This window comes from Lagopus muta, chromosome 3, assembly GCF_023343835.1.
Source record: "Lagopus muta isolate bLagMut1 chromosome 3, bLagMut1 primary, whole genome shotgun sequence".
Lineage (NCBI taxonomy): Eukaryota > Metazoa > Chordata > Aves > Galliformes > Phasianidae > Lagopus > Lagopus muta.
The window spans coordinates 36,437,690-36,458,436 of record NC_064435.1 but is presented as its reverse complement, the minus strand read 5'-3'; the positions used below and the strand labels follow the sequence as shown (position 1 = coordinate 36,458,436).

The window sequence follows — 20,747 nt, the reverse complement described above, 5'->3', positions numbered from 1 at the left end:
AAATTAAATAGAAATGATAAATGGATTACTAATATTTTTCTGTGAGCCAGTTTTTAAATGGGTCACATTGTTCTTCTCTTTACTAGCAACCTAAAATAGAAGTTATTATATCAACAGTGGTTTTCACATAATAGAACACTATCTGAAATTGAGTTTATGTAATGTTTTTCCTTGAAAATTCAGGCTATAGTAGTATAGTTATTGAAAATTATCATCATTTACTTTTTATTTTCTATTTAAGAGCAATATTCTTTACAGTAAAAATTGCAGTTGGAGTTCTGACTAAAGAAAACGATCCCTTGGTACAGACAATAAGGAAAATGAATGCTTATGTTGACAGCACAGCATTATCAAGGTTTCTTTTCCCTCTGTGGGCCAAATTTTCAGCTAGCATATTTGATATAATTCTATAGGCTTCAGTGGGACTGCACCAATTTATGTAATGGAGAATACAGGACCCTTTTTTTATTATTATTTAGATTGAACTAAGTAAAAAATAAGGATGGAATCTAAGTAAAAGCCTGGCCAGCATTTTCTTTTAGAAATCTTAGATTTATGAGGCTATTTCTGAAAATCAAACTATGGTTCATTTCTCCCTGGAGTATCCTGCAGATGTGCAGCTGCTCTTCAGCATCAAGGAAAATATGAGCCTCACGCAGCCAGGCACAGATGGCCCACCCAATGCACGCAGGGCCAGCCAAGTGCCACCAGCACCTCAGAAGGGGTGGAATGCTGAGGAAAATGGAAATTCAGATGTGTGCAGTCGTTCAGTACAGCTTAGATTTGTGTGTCACCCCAGCACTGGTACAGACAGTCTCGCAGTGCCGCGTGCAGCTGCAGAGGACTGCTGTTCTGAAAACAGATTTCCTTAGTCTTATGAAGCCAGCTTCCACTCCTGCTCAGCTCTCTGTTCAGGATCAGGGGGCATTCGAGGGTTCTGCTTCAGTGGCTTGCATTAAAATAGGGTTAGGATGGTCAAAATCATTTGCAACCTTTAAGTACACAGTAAAGGAAAATAAAGAGGTTTTTCCACCACCTGCTGATTGGAAACTAAGTGCAGGAGAGAACAGAGTATAATACAAGGTACCAAATATGCCTCGTGCTGTGCACTGAACTCTTCAGGGATTTCCTCAGAGAGGTGAACTTGCACAGAGATCAGTGAAAACCTGCACCTTCAATCTGTTTCCTATTAAAAAAAATACCTCTGAGTCTCTCCCGTGTGCAAGTCAGAGCTATCTGAAAGTCATGGGGAAATGAAGAGCTGAAAGGCTAAGAGTCTCATGCTTCTTTTTCTTTTTATATACTCTGTATTCCCAGAGATCCTATGGGAAGCATAGGGCTTCAGCACAGGGACAGCCGGAAAGATTCAGGGCTTTTAAATTAGTAGCTTGTTTAAATCCCAAGGCAAAGCAGTTGTGCTAAATTAATCTCTGAAGCCTCACGTGAAATCTAGAGCCCCTGAGTGGTGCAGATATTTTGAGGTGATCTAATTGTGCTTGGAGAGAAGGGAGAGATGGGCACAAGCAATGCTGTGCTCTGCGCTGCAGTTGGCTCAGCACACAACTCATTGCAAAAAGCTGGCATGGGCAACACAGCCAGGACACCAGGGATCAAATATATCCATGCATCTATGAAAATTAGTTGCTGCACTCTCCATAGGATAGCAGGCTTGAAAAGCATACTAGGAAACTGAGGACAATGTGCACAGCAATTTCAAGAGCTCCTGGAAGTGTCGTAGGGATGGGAAAGAGCAGGAAAGGTTGCTGCTGCCAATGAATAGCTTGTCTTGTATGGCAGCTGCCTCTCATGGAAGTTTTTTCAGTTTTTAAGTGGGAATCTGAGGCACTCTAAATAGTTTCATTTTATGAAACTCAGTCAGGGTCCATTCACAGGGAAGAAGGGCAAGAGCCCTTTTGCAGGCTAAGGCTGGGCAGCAGCAAGCACAGGCGTCATTGGGGTAATACAGCATCGCTTCATGCATCTGACGCTGAAGAACAATGTAGGGGAGGAGTACTGCATCTGTCTTCATCTCCTGCCAACCTAATGCAAGCACTAAGAGTGTGAATTCTTAGGGTATTGTCAATTTAATGACTGTAAGAAAACAAGAAAGGAGTAGAGGAGACTTCCAACTTGCTGCTGGCAAATGTGAGTATTGCAATATGTTGGTATGTTCACCTTCACCGGGTGAATGGCACTGATACACCAGGGAGGACTTTCTCATAAAATTCCTAAGATTACACTTCTGTTTTTATCTATTTGCATAAATGAAGGAAACATTTTTAAGCGCCATGCTTAATCCAGAAAAGACAATGAATAAGCATTTTGTTTGAGACTCCTTCAAGATGAGATTGATCATTGTCCCATTGCCACAGGTCAACTTTTGCCATGGAAAACTCCAGATAATCTTCAGCTGCATTTCCTAAACAATTAACAGGATGGACAAAGCAAAGATAACAGTGCACACTTTATTTTCCAAAAGCAGTTGTCAGAAGGAAATGAATACCAAGTGAGTTAACTCATTAGAGCATGAGAGCACAAGAGCACACTTGGAAATGCAAAACAGATTGTCTGGAATGATTTCAATCTAGCACAAGGTTGATACCCTTGTTGAGGCATGCCAGTATTGTAGTGCTTCAGTTTCAGAAGTGTTCATGGGTGCACATTCTGGGTTTTGAGCCCTGAAGTAATTAATTACATGACTAAAACACCACATATAGGAGCTACATACATGTGTATTAACCGCAAGGGCTACGTCCACATGCATGGACACACATACAAACACCACACACGTTGACATAACAGCACTTTACAATACAAACAAAAAATGCAATTTCCTTGCTGATGTTAACTGATAAAAGCAACAGGCATGTTGTATTCAAGTTAGATACATTCTGTCTTTAAGAAGCTGCGTCGGTATCCAGTGTAAAAACACGGCAGTCATCTGAAGGCAACAAGGTTCCTCTCATGCCTGGTTTGTAGAGTCATAGAATGGTTTGGGTTGGAAGAGACCTTTAAGATCACCTAGTTCCAGCCACCTGCTATAGGAAGGAACACCTCCTCTAGACCACGTTGCTCACAGCTCCATCCAGCCTGACCTTGAATACTTCCAGGAAGGGGGCATCCACAACCCCAACTGGGCAACCCGCTCTGGTGTCTCACCACCCTTGCTGTAAAGAATTTCTTCTTGATATCTAGTCTAAATCTACTTTCTTCCAGTTTAAAGCCATTTCCCTTTGTCCTGTTGCCATGTGCCCAAGTCCCTCCCCAGCCTTCCAGTAGGCTCCTTTCAGGTATTGAAAAGCTGCTAAAAGGTCCCCCGGGAGCCTTCTCCAGGCTGAAGAGCCACAACTCTCTCAGTCTATCATATGACCAAGAGCAGACTTCTCAGAAATTGGATTTTAACATTTGTCAACCGCAAGCTCTCAGCAAAGCCTACTTTCCCCTAGTAAACTTCCATCTATCTCTCTTTCAAAGTTAAAGAGAACTTAACTGTACTTCTGTACAGTTCTTGTACTTCTGTGAAGACTGTGGAACTTTATTTAGCATACCAGATACCACTGCAGCACTGCTAAAGTAATACAGATATTAATAGGTGTCATTAATAGGGTATACTTAAGAGCTTTGCTTCTTTTTTATCCATAATGGGGCAATAAGCTACAATTAAAGGACTTAGGGTCTATACTACAGAAACATTTCCCGTCACATGTGTAACACAACACATACTATGCAGAGACAGCAGGCAGCCAGAGCAGTTCAGGGTATTTCTTCACACAGATGGCAAAGGTGCAATAATACTTCTCATAAACATACTAAACATAAGCAATTCAAGCAGCACTATGTAACATACGCTTGTCTGAGAGGAAGATGAAAAAGGCAGGAGGAAAGCTTAATTCATCCTCTGTACTGCCCATCATTTTTACCTCATTTACCTCATAGATAACACAACATGCATAGCAGGGGCTATGAAGCTTGCATATGTTGAGAAAGGGTGGCCTTCATCAGCACTATTTGCTACACAGTGTGTGCTCTCAGATGGCTGAGATGGAAGGTTGCTGCCACAGATTGCACAGCATCTCTGCCTGCATTCAGGCTATGCTCACTCTCAGTTGGCCAGAGTTATGAGGAGAAGTTAAATGTTTTCGTGTGAAGCCTGTATTTATCCTGGTGGCACAAAAAGAAGAATCCAGTTAAAATCAAATTAGGTAGCTTCCTTCTTCAGGAGGAAATTGTTACTGCGCAATATGGACTAAAATAAAAGTCCATGAATCAGTGATCTAATTTCATTTTGCAAAGACATTTTACAGTATGTAGTGCCCAACACTATATAATGATGGTCATAATGAGAGCATGTGAAAATTTACAATGTATAACCATGTACAGTGTCTTTATCAAAATCTTGTTCGTTTTCATGAGAACTGTGGTTATATGAACTGGCTAAGCACAAAGCAGACTTTTCTCATCTCAGAAATATCAGCTGTACTGGAAGGAGGTAAAAGAGCAGATCAGTTCAAGAGACCATGTCTGCACTTGTCCTGTCTGCAATATTCTGTATCTATCTTACATTGTGGGAGTTATCCAGATGACACTGCCATCTTAATCCTAAATTCACATATTTTACACATGTATTTTTTCATTGGAACATAATTATTTTATGAAACCAAGAAACATCAAATAAACACGGTAACAATTATCGGTGATTTATTCCTGCTTTTGTTGGATCTCTGAGAGTCACTTGACAACCCAGATGAGGGCTACTCCTGCAATGTTTGAAGAACCAGTTCAGCCATGGGTTGATGTCAGCCATGGGTTGATGGCAGCCACGCTAATCAAAGCTCTTTCACTTGATAACTGTGTTCATATGTTGCACTGCACCACTGAGACATGTGTGGGCAAGCTCCACAGGACACATAGCCCATTTGACATCAGCTTTATTTTCTAGACAATTCATTTGAAGGTATTAACTCAAGCTCTGATGTCACTCTGACTTCTCAAAATCAGATTCACTCATTCATAAACCCAGATTTACCCCTTCCTCATAAGAGGCACAGCACACTGCTTTGCTCATTTTTGAGCAGACAACTTGAAGCAAATTTTCATCATGCTGTTCAGTTTCACATCACTGTAGCCTCACAAAGGAGAGCACAGAAGCAGGATGAACACACCTGGAGATCCTGCTTCATTTAACAAGAGCCTGAACCCTCCTGAACCCCAGCCCTCTGAGCAGCAGGCTGTGCACCGTGATCTGTGCATGCACAGGGAAGGAAGGAGAAGGTGTTGAAATCTGCTCTGAGCCAAAGCCAGGAATCCAGGATTCATGGGGCCAGGCAGACACTTACCCAAGTTGGTTGTGTAATCTGCTGGGTAACCCACAGCCCTGTGAAGCAGAGAGCACTGAAATGAATTCCCCATCTTCTTCTCAGCTTTGTGTTTTAAATGGAGCTGAAGCTGCCATGCTCCATACTGGGTTTCTTACTGTCTAAGAATCCGGCAGCTCGGGCACCACAAACTGTTAATTTGTGTAAAAGCGGTACAGCCTTCTGGGATCATGACTTCAAAATATCCAGCTGCAGCAAAATGTGCCTTAAATCACATGCTGTAGCAGAACCTTATACACTTGAAGCTTTTACTAGCATATTTAAGGCCCCATAACAGTCTGGGTTATTACTCTTGGACATAGATGTTGCATATCTGTTGTGTTGTGGATGGCTTCGTGTTATTTTGGATCTCATCTTAGGCACCTATAACTAATCAAACCTCTGCTGTTAACTCCTGCTGTACCCTGGCCCTTCAGGTTTTCTACTGAGTTGTGCAGAGAGTTGCAGTTGTGATGTCATGTGGTCACAACTCTTCTTTTCCTTCAGTATTTGGCTTTATTGTGATAATGACCGTTCACCACAGGAGGTGTTGAAAATCACTTTTTTAAGCTGTACTGGCCACTCCCCTATAACAGGATTTGCCACATCCACACTCACATACGCATGCAAACACAAATACACTTAAGCTTTTTTATTGCTCATTAAAAGGCTTTAGGCAAGCCCCCAGGCCACAGCATTTTGGAAATCAAAGACATAGGTGTTTGGTGGAGGCCATCTTGCAAATTCTTGTAGAAGAGATGTGCTATCCCAGTTCAAGGTGAGCTCCTTGCAACTTGCCAGCTCTGCTTACAGAGTCCAAATCATGCACATCCTCCTCCTTTCTTTTGTTCTCGCCTAAAGCAGCTCTCTGAGATCAACCTCATTCATGCAAACATCCCAAAGAGAAATGCTGGGTTTAGCTGACAGATGCATAAAGTCTCTGTTGTCATAGAACTCCGCAGTGTCTGTTCTGCACCAGATGTCAAAGAATGCAAATCTGCAGCCGGCTCTGGTGTTCTCCAAATTTCCTCCTTCACAGCTGTTGTTTTCCACATCCACGTACATGGAGCCAAATTTTCAGAAGCAGGAGCAGACCCCAGATCCTTATATTGATGTGAATACACGTTTGTTTATTTGCTTGGAAAACGTCTGTTTGAGTTAAACAGCAGTGTGTTGGTGAGTGTATATTTGAGCATGCTCAGCCTCCAGTGTTGGAAGCTGCCTTGCTCTTCTTTCAAATGTAATCTCTTTCAAACAGGTGCTCTGGAACTGCTGTCTCTGAATTTCTCTTTGCAGTTAAATAGGACTCCCACTGTGCTGAGCCCTCTTGGGCACTGTGGAAATAAGAATCATAACCATAGTAATAAAAAACAAAAGATGTGTAATCGTGAGGAAGTATGGAGCAGCACTTCTTCAGTTTACTGTGGGGCCTTTGCTGGCCACCCCGGAAACCCCTCAGGAAGGGAAGCTGTAGCCTGGAGCTGTAATTACGGCTAAAATTTTATTCTTCCTTGTGTAAATATTACCTGCACAGCTTTTTAAATGTAGTCAGTGAGAGCCACTAAAATTATATATCTGCAAGAACTGAACCGAGGTGAAATTTTTCTTTCTATTTAAACAGGGGAAAATACCTAAAATGGGGAGGTAAGGATGATAGCAGCACCCACATTTGTTCTCCTGGGCTTCCTTTAAATGAGTTTCGCCTCCAGTGGCCTGAAGTGTTATTTAGATTTCATTTCCTTAAATAAAGACAGTATGCCTATAGAGGCCTTTCCTCCCCCCCACCTATGTAATGAGCTTCAAACTACTGAGTCCTCAGTTGGGGAAATAATAATTATAAACGTACCATATGTTTGTTTACGTGAACTTTGAATTTTCAGCCCAGTCACTAACCTATACTTGAACAAGTTTGTCCATCCTAGCATCGAGACACCTGGCTGTGTTCAAAGGGATGAGGTTTCACAGAATCACAGAATCACGGAGAGGCTGCAGCTGGCAGGGGCCTCTGGGTCCATCCAGCCCAACGCCAAGAGCAGGGTGTGCAGGGCCATATCCAGACAGCTTGTAAAGGTCTCCACTCTACACCCTCTCTGGGCAGCCTGTGCCCATATAGAAGAAGCATTTACTGATGTTCAGAGAGAACCTCCTCTGTTCTATTTTGTGCCCGTTGCCTGTGGTACCCCATGGAACCTGGCTCCATCACTTTTGGATCCTCTCTTTTTATGTGATGAGAGGAGAAGTACTCAAATCACAGGTATGAGTTTGAATGAAGTCCAGTTAGGACATCAAATATAAATACCTGATTTTTAAGGAACATATAGCACATATTCTCTGTACCAGTGCAGCAATGGTAATGAAAATGTTAAATGTTAAATGCACTTTTGGGCAGTCTAGTAGTATTTATTTGCTATTGTTATTACATGCATATCCATACTATCCAGTTTTCAACATAGACAATAGTATCAATTTAGAAAAGCAGTGATTTAAGATAAAGGAATAAGCGATATCTGCTGATTTTACAATAAGCAAGGGCAGAATATTCACCTATCAGACGAGATGAAAGGAGGGAGAAGAGTTTAAAAAACTTTCTTTGAAGTGATGTGACCCGGCACAAATAGCCTTGGTGACATTGTAAGAGCAAACAGCTCCACCATTAACTACAGGTACTTCATGTCATTGAGGAAACCTGTCACAGGTTCAGCTCGATCTGCCCAAGCAAATGAGCTGGCACCTGGGGTGGTGGAGCATGCATTTACTTCTGAGCTCCTGAAGTTAATCCTGGGTATTTTTGTAAGTATCACCAGGTTGTATGTACTTATATATTTGACTTCAAATGACATTCCTGTGATAATATCCTAATGAAGTGTTTTGTACAGTAATTAGAAATGTTTCTACTGAGTTACATTTTCAGGCTAGCAACTCTTTTCCTGAAAGAACAGAAGGGAATTACTGCTAAGGCAAATATAAATATTTCTGAAATTGATAAAGAAATACAAGTTCAGAGGTTTAAAAAGCTATCAAGGGATGACATTTAGAAATGAGATCTTGTAAAAGGAACGTTAAAAATATTGAACAAATATTGAAAAAATGATCAGTGCTGAAAAAGGTACAGAAGCCAGGCAGATTTTCAGATTGTCTGCACCACCAAAAACACACTGAATATGAGACTACAGGAAGTTGAGTCCCACGGTGTGAAAAATCAGCAGGAAACAAAGTGCTAATTGTGCCCAAAGTAAAGCACGAGAGGTAATTTAAAGACCAACCTCTGGTTGTGTTTGGATTTTGGGGGGGAAACAGTCCTTCTAAACAAGCAGGGAGATAGTTATTCCATCTAAACTAACAGCAGTGTCACCCATAAAAATCACTGGAAAGCAGTACCGGAAGTAAAGCAAAGCCTTTAATGCATAGGAAACAAATTAAGGACATCTGTGCAGAAAAAGCCTTCTGTCAAAGCCTGCCCCCTGCCACTCACACAGCGAACACCGCATCTGTGGGAAGGGAAATGCCTGTTTTCCTTCAGTGTTGCTCTCCAGGAGTAAACACATTGCTGGAGATCATCACCTCTGCTGACTCCCATGAGCCCCATACAGATGGATGACTTAGCCCCGCAGTGCTGCTCTGGGGAACAGGGCCACTGGGAGCAGCCATCATTCATTCAATACATGCTGTATACAATTCCTTTGGATTAATTATGTGGTATGTCTGCTTTATGTTCATTATCACAGAGATTTATCTTAGAAGCAACGCCCTCTGCTTGGAAAAATAAATGCTTCTTCTTTGCTTCATTACCTAATAGCTGGAGGAGTGCATTATCCTGGGAAAACATTTTTTTCCACTTACTCGGCTTAAATATTTTATGACCATTTTCCTTTCTAGCTTTCACAATAAATACAACAAATACATGACAGACACAAGATGTGAAGTCGTCACCTATATGTATAATTTAGCATATACAATGAGTTCTCACCTATTTTCATTTCGATATTTTATAAATTGCACTATACTGCTTCCATTGGTTATTTTCATTTACTTTACCCTGTCAGTGCTTAGTCTGACTACAGTCAGCCTCTATCTCATACCGATTCCAGAGCAGATTTTGGGTGGTACAGCTTTTATAACTGTACTTTCTGCAAAGAGATTCCAGTGTTTGAAGAGGCCTTCAGTTACTACTCTTCTGTGAGGATTGCTGCAGTGACATCTCAACATAGTACCTCTGCTGCTAATGGCAGAAGATGGTAGAAGACTTTTTTTTTTTACTCTTAAATGGTACACACTGTGTAATTCTGCACATAAGAGTACAGACAGCTTGCATAGTCCAGGTACTCTAGCTACATCAGCTGAAAGCAAAGCGAGTCTAAAAGGCATCTTAGGAATGCACCAATTGAACATAACACTGAAAACTCATTCCCACTGTCTTGTTTTGTTTTGCCTCTGTTTTCAGGAACACTGATGGAGGAATGATGGCAATGGGATCACCTGCGTGCATCAGCTGCATGGAAACACCCAGGTGTGTACAGGGAGATCAAACCGAGTCCTATGCATGTTTGATCTAATGCATGAGCAGGTTTTGCTCCCAATCCTGAACCACTTTGAACAGTGACCATACACTTTCTTTTTCACCTAACCTCTAGAAGAAGATCCCTGCTCAGCCAAGCTGGCCTTCCACCCCAGCTGCATGAATTTGGACATTATGGAATTGCTTGGTAAGAGGTGGTACAAAAAAAGTGACCAGCACTGCTGGATCCTTATGCCTTCAGAAGCAGTTTTCATAGAAAACTTGCCAAATAGTTCCCTGAGCAGCATGAAGTCTGCTTTCCCCATATCCAGTGTTAATGTGGCACTTTTTCTCCTCTCACCAAAGATTGTATGTTCACCAATCTCATGGTCACTATGGCCAGGACAGCCTCCAGTCACCATTTCACCCATGAGACCTTGTCTGCTTACAAGCAACAAATCTAGGAGGGCACCTTTCCTAGTTGACTCCCTTGGTATCTGTAACGAGAAGTACTACCAAAGACATAAAAATATTTGTCTCTCTGAAAGATCTCAGTCTTATCCATGAAATCTCCCTCTTTGTTATACTGGTCTGAAGCACAGACTGATACTGAACGTTTCAGGAACTCCTCCAACCTTTGTGAAACAGTTAAATTTACTTTGAGCAGAATATAAATGACATCAATTTTGAAAGGTCAAGGTATGAAATATTATGTTATTGCAATACATTTACTGTACCCACTAACTCTCACCATCTGTACATCACAGACATCACTGAACTACCACATTTTCTCTGAAAAAAAAAAGAAGAAAGGTCTTCAGAAAGCAGTATTCTCTCAGAATCTTGCAATCCTTAGAAGTTTGTTCTCTTTCCAAGGAACAGTTATAAAAGAGGTAAGGTTTAAGGCCCCATCAGAGCTGGGTAAATAACTTTTTGTGTAAAGTAAATGAATTCTGGGGGCACTGAAACTTGGGAACTTGGGGTACTATCCACACATAAATATCCACACCAGAAACAGAGAGTGGTGCAAATTTAAAAAAGCCACAATATTTAAGTTCCATGTTTTCATTTTCAATGAAATTTCTCAATTTGAAAGCACTGGATATTTTGCTATGGTATCTTTTAAACAAAATATTTGAAATCATGTTTTTAAATACCACTCCCTTTGTTTTTTGTAATAAAATAATCAAAAGGTCTTTGGAAAGTTCCAATATGTACTTCCCCAAATCCTCAGACTATATATGTTTTTTCTCCTCTAAACAAAACTGATTGTTCTTCAGATGACTTTCTCATGGTGTGTAATATGCTGGGCTGCTGCTTGCACTACAATTGAATTTACTTTTTAGAACATTTTCTGAAATATGCTTTAAAGATAATTCATTTGACCTAAATATTATCTAAATCCCTGAGCCTGTTGCCTCCTATTGGCCAGCCCAAGGCCCTCAGAGACATCAAAATCTTAACTGGAGATTAACTTGTTTGAAGGTGGTCCTAGATTTATTTCAATTCATTACATTGACCTTTAGAGTATATATAGCAACTAATGCAGTGCTTGTCATGTGTTTTTTCTTGGTTCATTTGCATCTTTGCTAAGTGAATAGGAATATTTAGAGGAATATTTTCTGAGACTGCTTATTGAACCATGATACAGGTGAATTTTTTATCATGAGCACACATTTCTTACGTCATACAGAGAGGTATGACAGTGATGCCGTTATAAAGAGGAAGGGAACAGATCCAAGTTATATATTCAGAAAATACTGCAGAATGCCTGTTTGTTTTGTTTTGTTTTTGTGGTGTTGTGTTGTGCTTGTTTGCAAGCTTGGACAGATCAGTAGCTCTGTGAGAACATTGCTTTCTATCAAAGAGTGACTTCTTGCTTTATGACTTCTTGCAAGCTAAGGGATAGTAAAGCACGGCCTCTGTGCCAGCTGCACCACTTTTCTTCCACAACATCCAGAGAAAACATGCCTGTATTACCACAGGCTGCCATCAGTCAAGTTTTAGTTGCTGTAGTTCCTTTAGCTAACATGTAGAATATGTTCTCACAATGTAATTACCAAGCTCTGTCTTGCTAAGGTAGAGAAATGTCAATGTTTTTTGTGTAATGTTGGAAAGATCTGGGAAGAGATATTCTTCTTCCTGTTGAGCTTCTACATCAAAAACATCACCACACTGTAATTCAGGGTGATGCAATGCAATGTGCCATAACTTCACCAAAAAGTTAGTCAAGGAAGTAAGCTCAAAGTGACATAATTCACTTTCAAATATTTATTTCAGTATATAACTTCTGTTCTTATTTGTAGAAATGAATATGAGCTCCATATCTAACTTCAGGTATCCAAAGCGACATGTTCCTTAACATTCCTTCCAAGCCCATCCCCAGTAATCCTCACACAAAGACTAACCCATACTTCATTCTTGGTTTCCTCTCCTATGAGGATAAGCTGAGGGAGCTGGAGCTGTTCAGCCTGGAGAAGTGAAGGCTCCAGGTAGAGCTGAGGGCTGCCCGTCAAGTGTCTAACGGGGGTCTACAAGAAGAAAGGGGACAGACTCTTTACCAGGGCTTGTTGTGATAGGACAAGAGGAACTGTCTTCTAACTAAAAGAGGAGTTATTTAGACAGGATATAAGGAAAAGGTTTTTTACAATATGGGTGGTGAGGCACTGGCACAGGTTGCCCCAAAAGGTGGTGGGTTCCCTACTCCTTGAGACAGTCAAGGTCAGGCTGGATGGGGTTCTGAGCACCCTGATGTATCTGTAGGTGTCTCTGTTCACTGCAGGGAGTTGGACCAGGTGACCTTTAAGGATCCCTTCCAACTCAAATGATTCTATGATTCTATCACCAGCCCATTTTCCTTTCTCCTTACATCATTCTCATGGCTGGAATCTTAGCTTAGTTAGGTAGATAGAGTTGTCAGGGATTTACAGAAATGTGTGAACAGTTCATGGCAGCACCTACCCTATATCAGTATTCACTGCAGATCAGCTGGTAGGAATCCCACCTGGAAGATTGCAATGACTAAACTGTAAGAGTTGAACTTATTTATTTTTCTACCCACATCATGCAGCTGACAAATCTGCATTTTATGAATACAAAAACCTATAAAGTAAAGAATGAGTGTTTGATCTTGACTTTATTTTCTGTGACTATGTTTCACTGTAAATTTAGGATCTAAATGTTCCATTTGAATCCAGGCAAACACAGATTTTTTTATTATTACAGAAATTCTTTTCCTACACCTTGATCTACTTACTAGTCCTGGAAAGACTTTTTATCTGAAAGGTATTCATTTTTAAGTGAAAATGTATTCATTTAGTATATAGAAAGACTCCTAATAAATGTTTTGTTTATGAATCTGAAAGTAGGTCACCTTGTAGGAACACTTTCAGATGGTAAAACATCCCAAATGTCCAGATATCACAAATTCTTGATCTATCTGGTAGTTCTCATTGTTATTTCTTGTCCATTCCTCTCTAATTCTGGCTAGAAAACAACTCTTCTTCCTTGAATACCTCTCCAAACATGGCACTATTCCTCATATAATCTACTGTGAACATGGCAATGGCACAAAAAGTGTAGCATGGCTGGGAGCATCTTGCAGCACCATTCATGATTCTTTTATCTCAAGATTCTCATTTCCTAATTTTGTTCCCCCATTTCCTGCACCCATATTGTGACAACCAGCTTCAAAGAAAACTTGAGGCTACAGATTTGTCTCTCCCTGATACTTACATGAAGATCTGAGGATAAGAGGAACTTCTCTAAGAGAACAGACAGGAAATTCTGTACTAACAGAAGTGTGTGAACAGTGTAACTCTCCTGGTAAAGCTTCGATAGGACTCATTATGCAGACAGTATAAACTATTACAGGAAAAAAGGAAAAAAAAAAAGAGAAAAAAGCTATATCTGCCTGAGCCAAAACAAGAAGTGCATCACTGAAGCTGTGTATTATGCATGAGGTATACAATGCTGTTGAAAATTGATTTTTTTTAATGGTGCAAAGAGAACTAGCATAGAGTGAGATGTGATTTTAAATTCTTAGCCTAATATCATTGCTAATTTTAATTGCTATTAGAAGAACCTTGTTTTCCTCTAAGGCATTATGTAAAGAATCATTCCAGCCCAAATATGCATGGGAAATGTTCAAAAGCCATTAGAAAACAAACAATGAACATGAAAACAGCAGCAGTAAACTAGCCAATATCCCTGGCTATGAAGCCAAGATGTGGCTGTTCAGCTATCAAGCAGGCGTTAACAGATGACAGATAAGTAATTATTCAACAAAGTTGGACGAAAAACACTTAAAAGCATCCAAAAAATCATGCAAAATAACATCTGAAATTTGATGAACGAGAAAAATTACACATAGCATAACAGCATAATTTCTGCGTAATATTCTTAATTATAAAATATTAACATTTCAGCATCTGAGGTGTTAATGGCTGTTTGGAATCCCATTTCTGACACTGAGTACCGCACATTTACATATAGCTGGATCTGTACACAAGTCTCCAGCCTGTGCTGAGACTCAACTTTGGCACAGTGCCTTGTGGGAAAAGCAGCACAAAGGCAGTTGCTTTCTGTACCTTGCCTGGACACCTCCCTGCACAGTCAGGGCTGCCCTGTATAAGAATAGTGTCAGTCAGGAGCTCTTACCACCTTGCAGGAGATGACCATCACATAAAGGGTTTTTGATGGCACATCCTTCTACTTCCCTGACCTGAGGAAAGCCTTGTTCACTGCTGAAGGGAGAAAAATGATAGATTCTGTGGGTGCTCCCATCCCTGGAAGTGTTCAAGGCCAGTTGGATGGGGCCCTGGGCAGCCTGATCTAGCTGGGGGCATCCCTGCCCATGGCAGGGGGATGGCAGTGAATTAAGTGAATTAAGGTCCCTTCCAACCCAAGCCTTTCTCTAATTCTCTGATTCTCTGATTCTAAGATTTTCTGACACTACTGAAGGACAACAAATGGGATTCTGAAAGCGGTGCCTGCAGAAGATAGTGGCACACAGATGAAAGGCAGCATTTTGTAATGGCTGGGAATTTAAACACATCCAACCAAAATATGCGAAGCTTTAAGCAAAAAGGAAAAATTCTAGTTTAAATAATATAGAAGTAATTGGGATTCAACAGTGAAAAAAATACTACACAGCTAAACTAGAACTGGCTAAACATGCAAGTAGAGCTGGTGTAGCTCCTTCATAAGGCTTACAGACTGAAATGCCTTCTTCATAAGTATGCACTGCAAAGTGTCTTACCAAGAGAGGGTGTAAAGAAGTGGGAGAAAAAGTGTACAACACACAGTAGGACTCAATAGCCAAGGTATTCTCTAATAAAGGACTGTCCTATATTAAATACTCATAGAGACCCATCCAAAATAGACAGATTTCATGGCAATTTGTAAATCAATTACTTACTTGTTAACGCTGCTGTGAGGACCGCTTTGGACATTACACAAATGCCCAAAACAATCAAATTGAGTTCAGTAGCAGAGAAGTGCCCACAGCCAAGCAAACACATGTGCCATGTGTAGAACAATTTCACAAAACAAGTAACTGTATAGAATCAATTTAAAATCAGTTAATTTGAAGTAAAAGTGCAGCTTAAAATATCCCAGGAGATAGGCAGGTGCTAGAACAGTTGCCATATATGCTGTGTTTTGAGTGGCAGGAACAATTTGGTTACAACAATTGCATTTTAATTAGTAACAAACCAAAGATCTGTAATAACTTATGTGAAAGGCGTAACTACAGACAAGAAGAACAAATCCTGGCCTTACAGCTTGAGCAGAAGTAAGTGAAAAGCAGAAAGTATTAGTCATAGCACTTACAACACTTACTTTGAAATATTTGATGGTGTGAGAACAAAACTGAATATTGGCAGAAACATTTTTTTTTTGGTCCTATTGAGCAACACAATTTTTTTGTGTGTGTTTAAAAGGGTGGAAAAATGTTTGAACTGAGATACAGTATTCTTAAGTCATGAAAAAAAAATCTGATTTATGCCTTTTATCATTAAAACATTATGTGGATACAAATAAGGACCGTGATTGGCAGTGGCTGGAAAAGAAGTCTGTTGTTAACTCATTAATTAACTGCATCAAGTACTTGTTTGGAATTGTAGCTAAGTATTTCAGAATGGATCTAATGACATTACTTTCATTGTTTGATGCAGATATACATATTTTACCCCATGCCCCATCGCTCAGATTTTTGCATATTTCATAGGAATATAAGATTGGAAGTCCTCCTCCCCTTTAGTCACTAAATACATTCCCTGCTAACTGAGACGACCACGTGAATAGTTTGCTACCATTCTGTTATTATTAGATACATCAGACAGCTTCCTTTTTCTTTTCTGTTTTGTTTTTTTTTTTTAAACAAACTTGTCCCAAGAAGCTCTGTAAATCTCATTATGTTAAGTGCACTGCCAACACTCATCAACAAAGGGGAAAGACATACGATAAAAACAAAAACAGCTATCTTTTAACCACATGTAAATTCCTGACATGACTGAAGTTGATGGGTACTCTGCCATTTGTTTGAGATTTCACCCTGCAGTTATAGAAAGAAGGTGTTCCCACTCCTTCAGGCTTTCCTCGTGGAGCCATAGAAGCATAAAAGGAAGGATGGGATTATAAAGCTACGTTCATACAAAGGGTTCAGGATTTACACACTGAGTCTGAAACTCACCTACCTGATGCCTTCACTTAGCAGCTCTTCACTCCAGAAAGCCCACAGTTTCCAGGCTCCTAATTTGTGCCTGTTCTGGGATGCACCAAGAATTACTTACACACTCAAAGGGAATTCCCAAACCATGAGACTACCACTGTATTTTCTTCCTTGTGAGACCTTATAAGACTGATGTTCTTAGACCAACAACAACAACAAAAAAAAAGCTGTTTCTTCTACAAAATTAAGGAAAAAAAGTATCTTTTGTCCTTACCTTTTAATGTCCTCATCTTTTATGCAAAATTTGCAGGTTAAATTTCTCATCCAGGATATACGAGATTCAAGGTTAAATCTCAAGAAGGTTTGATCAACCTCACCCCCTTACCAAGGGGGTTTTATGTATTATCACCATGTTTCAAACAAGTCAGAGTGAACCTCAATTAGCCGTCTTAACTGTCTCCACTTTGCATATCGTAATTCAGGAGGAGTTCAAAGCCTGGAAAGATCTGAACAGTCCTAAGTCCATTCAGCTGTATCATACAGTATGCAAAAATGTGAAGAAGAAACTACAAAACCTGGACTCAACTCTCCCAGCACCGCCACCTCTGAAGATGAAAGAAACAAGTTTGAATGCAACAGTGAATGCTCCACATCATTAAGCTGCACTGGCTCTTCCTCTTACCTTCATTAGGGATTTGTGAGAAAGAGAGACACCAGTTTCAGGAGAGAGGTACTGACATTGGAGAACCTTAATGAGTGAGATTCATGCTTACTTGGGATTTCTTACCACCACTGTGTGTTGATAGGTGGGTCCCATGGACCCCACTCTTGCATACCTCACTCTCCATATACATAGCACAACTGCCTAACTGTTGAAGTCTCTGCATTGAAAAAATGGTCCCTGAAAATTCTTCAGTTGATGGTGGACTCCCAGAGCATAGTGATGCACTGGAATGGGTTGCCCAAGGAGGTTGTGGATGCCTCATCCCTGGATGCATTCAAGGCCAGGCTGGATATGGCTCTGGGCAGCCTGGTCTGGTGGTTGGTGACCCTGCACATTGCAGGGGGGTTAAACTTGATGATCATTGTTTTCAACCCAGGCCATTCTATGATATGATTCTATGACTCCGGTACAGAGAATAAAAGAAAATAGAAAATAAAAAAAAAATAGATTTCCTTCCTTGCCTCTAAAATTATCAATCTTACTGATCTAATGGGATATAATAATGCCAGTGTGAAACTGGACAGTTCAAGTATTTTTCTGGGAAAGTTATACTTCTGGGACTTGCATAAATGTTTTTGCATTCAAAAAAACATGGAGCTGAGGAAGTATTTTGGACCGAAAACCAGTATTTCCCATACACAGAATAAGTCATAGAGACTCTCTTAGCCAGATGCAAAACAAGCAAAATGTATCAGCTGGGAAACTTGTTTGAACTGACAAGTTAAGGTAAAAGATGCTTGTGTTTGTTGCCTTCTGAACACAATAAAAGTCTTTCAGTCTCATGTGAGCAGATACTGGTTTTCTCATTTCACTGTGTTATGCATTTGTAGTGCTGAGATCACTTTCGCACAGCTGTCTCATGGGCAGAAGAAGGAGCGCACAGTCTTCCTCTTCATGAGTTTTTGTTTGTTCTACAGATGTAACACTTTAAACTGAAAATCTCCTTCATTACACCTGAACTTTGTGTCCCATGATTTTATCTCTGGCTGTGGACATCTTGGCTCTTGATCTTCTCTTTGTATCCTAATTAAATGGAAAACAATTACTCAGAGGAGCTGGTTATCTGGAAGGTTTCCATACAGAGATCTGAAAACAGAAGTTTCTTCTTCAGCCTGGCTCTCGTTTCTATTACTTCAAGGCACAACTGAGATGAATTATTTTCTGTTCTCTGCCCATCAAACCGAACTCAGGGGTACAACAGCCTCATGTAGCGTTACCTGCACTGGCACACACGGACTGCTACAGTGGTTACAAAAGTCAGCAGAGCAAAACTTGCAGTGAAAAACTGACAAGAGCACTCTTACACACAGAGCACTGTTCCAGGGACCAAGGAGTTCTCAGCATAGCAAAGAAATTTGACAAACTACCTGTCTGTGCTTAATTAGCAGGTCATTTGTTTTCCTTATCAATCAATCCTTCCCAAGCTGTACTTCAAACAAAAAAAACAAACAAGTTTCTGTTACTGTTTTATTAAATGATAGCTCTTGAATGACTATTTCTTCAAGACAACTATTGAGGCAGAGGTGATTTATATGATACAAATGTGAGGGCATTCCCTAAGCGTGTTGCATTTATTTGGTACAGACATATGCCTCATTTGAACACTTCTGAATGCTCTTAAGCACTTACAGAAACAAGGAGGGGTATGTTTTCTCAAAAAGTAAAAAAAAAAAAGAAAAGCTGTAAGCCTTTCCTTATTGATGAACCAGAAGTTGCAAAACTGGTTCAGTGCAGAAGCCTAAAAGTTATTTGCCTTCCATTCTGTACAGAATGTCCTCCTTACGACCAGGCTCAGTGACAGCTGGCTTTCTGGACTGAAGAAAACTGCTCGGTCTCCTATGGATCCCAAGAAATGTTTTTTTTCCTACCCGTGGATGTTCCCTGCCCCTCTTGACTGCCTCTGCCTGAGATTCCCTGCTCCTCTCCCCCGTGCTCCAGTTGCTGGAACTGTTGCTCTCCAGCTGTGCCCAGATGTTTCCACAGGAAGGATCCATCTTCCTCCTCCTCCAGGAAATCACTCTGACTCCAGTGCCCTTTTACCTTTAACCCAACATGCAAGCAGCAAGCAAACAAAACAGGCAGACAGTCCATAATGGTCCACTGCTCTCTGTCAATATTTTTCAGCTTGTACCGGAAGAAGAGAGAAAAGCGTTACAGGAAATAAAACAAATAATTAAAGGATGTTACAAGCTGAAAAGGAAGCTGAGTATTAAATGACCAGAGAAACCCGTTCATTCGTCTGGCAAAGGACAGAAATGTCAGCCATCCCCAGATTTGCAGCATCTCTTATGCCGTGAGTGTTACAGGTCAAGTGAAATAAAGGTTGCCATATCCCAGTACAGCAGATGCATTCATGTTCCCACTCTTCCTGTATCTCTCAAGGCGAAACAGAGGCCAGCAATAAACTGGGCTCAGAAGGCCATCAAACCCTCACTCTAACTCTGACTTTAATTACTGGCAGGAGCTCCCTTTCATCCACGGAAGGAAGACAGCGTGTTGCCCAGAAAAGATGAATTACCCCTTTCAGCTTCAGTGGGCCCTGTGAGCACCACACCCAATTGGCTCTTGATATACCGACTTTCCAAGTTAAACTCCTAAACTCAATCTTAATTATGCTTAGTTGGATCTGGCCTCTAATTATCATCATGTCTTTTTAAAAATCGTTCTTTCCACACCACGGTAGACCTTCCTAATAAACTACTTCTTAAGCTTTAGATTTCTAGCCGTAAATTTGCTACCAACTCTGAACGTAAGCTTAATTATTAGTAGGAGCACATTTTAGTAGAACAGAGAATATGAAAAATTTTCCCTTATATTATTTAATAATTTTAAAGTCATTCTTTTATAGCAATTACTAATATTAAAAAATTACATATTACTTATTGCCTATTGCTGTCTTTGTAAGTCATACAAAGTGTGCATCCTAACACAAAATCTAATTATATGAATGAACTGAAGGAAATACAGAAGTAAATGAAAATATAAAACACTGACCAATCCAATTGTCTTCCCTATTTGTAATTAGATCTTTATCTAATTTGCAATTAGATAAAGATGGTTCCTTTAAAAATTAAACCCAAAACTTTAACACTAGCTCCAAACCTAACGTTAACATTAATGCCAGCAGTGAATACAGCAAGGAAAAACTAAACAAATGTTTATTTCCATAGAGAAACATGTCATCCCCACATTTCCCTAGTCCCTGGAGAATCCAACAATAAGTTGGAGTCAGTAAACTTCAGGTTCCCAATTCCTAATACTACCCCTAGCCAGCACACTTGTATGAATCGAGGTAGACTGTGTAGAGCATTGATCTTCCCAAAAAACTGCCCACTTCCAAGTCTTTAGGAATAATGAAATACAACCATGGCCTGGGCTCTCAGCATGCCTCTTAACCCAAAACCTAATTTTGGTGCTAAACTCAAAGCAAGGCAGAGCTTTAACCTAATCTATAGACCACCACTAGACCTAAACTTAATAATACACGCATACATATTTTAA

General features: G+C 40.3%; 1 long non-coding RNA gene across 1 annotated transcript in view; it reads left to right on the top strand.

Moving 5' to 3' along the window:
• LOC125691054 (uncharacterized) overlaps window positions 1-20,028 on the top strand; it is a 28,082-nt gene extending 8,054 nt beyond the window's left edge. The window contains exons 2-3 of the long non-coding RNA XR_007375898.1: window positions 9,796-9,861; window positions 9,986-20,028. This is a non-coding gene — a long non-coding RNA (uncharacterized LOC125691054). The remainder of the gene's footprint in view (window positions 1-9,795; window positions 9,862-9,985) is intronic.
• Window positions 20,029-20,747: the final 719 nt, after the last annotated feature.